The following is a 3,230-nucleotide window of genomic DNA, read 5'->3' on the forward strand; positions in this document are numbered from 1 at the left end:
GATCTTTCTACCCCCATCTCAAAAATCCAAACCTTTTTTTAAAACTAGCCTCGGGGAGGGCTAGATCTGAGATTGAAAATTTCGAAACCCTCCCCCATATTCATCGGCCATTCGAACCAGGGAAAAAAGAAAAAAATCAAAGCTACGTGCAAGCAAAGAACGACGAGCAAGGTAAAAAAATACTTTTTTTATTGTGTTTCTCCTTTCGAATGTTTACAGTGATTTCTCTAGTTTTTTTTTGTATTTCCTCTGTAATCTTGTGTTCTTTTTGTATGTTTTTTACATTTATTTATAGTGCTACAAAACTCTATTTTTGGGTTCGATTTTAGTGTTTCTCTTGGACTAAAACACTTATCTGTTTGTTTGTTTTGTGTCCCACGAGTACACGTCACCGATGGCCGAGAAGAGCGGGTGGTTGACCGAGGAAAACGGCCGATTGTTGCGTGAGGCGTGAGGAATCTTCGAAGGGAGATGTGACTCTGAGGAAATGGTGAGAAGCTAGGGTTTCAAACCCTAGTTGATTCGGGTTACACTTTGGGCCGGTCCGGGTCCGAACCGAGTCTCAGGTTGCTGGGTCTCGGGTCAGGTTCCAAATACATGCTGCTGCTTGTTGTTGTTGGGTTTATTTGTACTTGGGCTTTGGGCCTGAAAATACAATAAAATGTATTAATTTATAAAAATAATATATATAATATGTAATATATATACGGATGGACAGAAAAGTGGGTCTACAGAATATTTTCATATTTACAATGGCTTAAACGGTCAGAAAAACATATCCTTTAATCTCTGGGTCTCCCCCAAACCACTCAGTTCTGATAGGCATTAAATCATTTGCGTGATCTCAAGGTTTCAGAGTAATGATAGGGATTTAAATCATGTATACATGTTTTTTAGCAAAAAATTCTGTTCAGATCCCAACAGAATCATAGGATGTTTCTTTATATATGGCTTTAGTTGTTCTGTTCTTGAAGCACGAATCTTGGAACTTTAAACGGTATTGATTTCGTTGATGTATCTGTCTGATCTGCCTTTTTACTTATTTGATCCAACGAAGAAGTTGTTTCTGTATTTGTTCTCATTGTTGTTGATGATCGATTTTTCTTCGCTGCTTAGGCTTTTTTTGTGTTTATTATATGCTTTTTGTTTGGCTATTTTAAGTGGTTTGGTAAAGTGCTAGAATTGGTTTTGGATTCTTTCAATTTCTAGGCATGCTTTGTAGTTCTTGCAGTAATGCACATATATTTCAACCATTCTACTTAGAAATGAATCTGTTATCATTGGCAATAGGAAAAAAGATTTTCATTCAAGCTGTGTGGAGTCAAGGCTGACTAAGTGGGGGACATTTTTCCCTGTATGCAAACTCGATATGATAACCAAAACCACGTTTCTGTTGTGCAAGTGTGTCTTCTTTTCTTAACAGGTTTACCGTGAATAAAACGGTGGATTGAGACCAAAAGTTGAATGAATGATCTGTAATAGTCCACATTCTTGTTTAAAATGCTAGATGAATCTTGAAGATACACTGAGTTTGAATGCCAAATTTGTGAGAAAATAACTTGAGTTATTCTTTATGCCCTAGGCTAAGCATTTGGATAAAGAAGTGCATTAACTAAGACCCTTAATGGAAGAAGATAGTTTTCAGTTGGATTAATTGGTTCTTTTATTTTATTTTTTTTACTTTAGTTATATCATATTAGTTTCTTCATCTTTTTATTTCTATGGGTCATTGTGCTATTATGGAGATCTACTGTTTGGCCTTTCGAGGAGGAGAATGTGCGTATGTATAATGTATTTTTCTTTTTTATGACCATTGGATCTAGTTCTTTCTAGAATTTCAGCATGCTCTAGTTCCCTCTATTTAAGTACAATACCTCCATTAAGAGTCTTCCAACGTTGATTAAGCTTTATTGGGCACCTTTTCCTTCGGTTTGCCTTGATAAATTCTACCCAAGAAATACAAAAAGAGGCGGGGAGATTAGGTTGAACGCAACAGAATGAGCCTTCAGCTATTTGAAATCACTATGGATTGGATGGTAAGCTAAAGAATGTCCTCTATTGGGGAAACTCTTCTTTCTTTATCAGTTGGTAAACATTTGTAATGGCTCTATCTATTGATACCATTCATTATCAATGCATTTGCAGGTATCCCAACCAAGTTTCTAAGGCCCTCTACGATGCCAAGGTGCAACCAACAACCTTGATACAGAAGCAAGTGGGAAACATGTATACTGCATCTCTTTATGCCGCCTTTGCTTCCCTTTTTCACAACAAAAACAGTGAACTGGTAATTGTTTCATCCTTCTTGACAAAAAGCAGGGTTTATAGTGAATTTTTTATTTTTTTTCGTATTGGGTTTCTTATATATATTTTTTAGAAGTGTTAGAGTTTCCAAGATATTGAATGAAAGTATGGAACTTAGCAATCTTTTAGTTTTTTCAACTTACATAGATTGGTTGTTAATCTTGGACCAGGTGATAGAATTTCCAAGATATTGAATGGAAGTATGAAACCTAGCAGTTTCACAATATTTAGAAGTGTCAGCTTCTTTCAGTGAACAATGCTTCCTAAACCCGTCCTTCAATTAGTAATGCAAGACTATTTAAGAACACTTACGCTTTTGTCTTACATTTAAGAACTCTTTTTTTTTTCAGTTTATGCTTAGATTTTCTTTTGCTTTATTAAGATACTAAATTGTTGCATTTATTTGCTCCCTTTTTCTATAATTACTAATAGGATTTCCACTTTTTTAGGGTGGTGAGAAGCTGAGTTATAAGATTGTTGCTCTTGCAATGATGTTATGGGGTAATCGCACTTCTCAGTTTTCACTTTTTAACTCGAGCTATTTCAGAATTGGCTAGTTGTATGAGCTGCACAATATATGCGTTCATTAAGTTTTGGAATGATCTTGCAACTCTTACGTTTGAGGACAAGAAAGTCGAAGCAGAAGCGAGAGGAACAACATATCAAGGAAAATATAGACTTCCAAAATCAACTTCAAGATATGTACAGCAAAATCCGCTATTACTTGAATTTTGAACTACATTACATTTCTTTTAAATGTTGAACTACATTACTTGAATGTTTGAGAAATTCGGTTTGTTTTTGTTAAGTATTTCTTACTTAATTCGAGTCGCATAAAGGTTGTTATTGTATATTGTTACAGGATATGTTAAATTTGGGCAATAAAGAGTACAAATTAACATTTGTAAACTAGTATCGATTAGTGG

General features: G+C 35.0%; 1 long non-coding RNA gene across 1 annotated transcript; it reads left to right on the forward strand.

Moving 5' to 3' along the window:
* The first annotated feature begins 774 nt into the window (after window positions 1-774).
* Window positions 775-3,002, forward strand: LOC120118897. Its single transcript, XR_005515799.1, has 3 exons — window positions 775-2,036; window positions 2,146-2,287; window positions 2,754-3,002. It is a non-coding gene; the product is annotated as an uncharacterized LOC120118897 (long non-coding RNA).
* The last annotated feature ends 228 nt before the right edge of the window (window positions 3,003-3,230 follow it).

This window comes from Hibiscus syriacus, unplaced genomic scaffold (genome assembly GCF_006381635.1).
Source record: "Hibiscus syriacus cultivar Baekdansim isolate YM2019G1 unplaced genomic scaffold, ASM638163v2 tig00000991_pilon, whole genome shotgun sequence".
NCBI lineage: Eukaryota > Viridiplantae > Streptophyta > Magnoliopsida > Malvales > Malvaceae > Hibiscus > Hibiscus syriacus.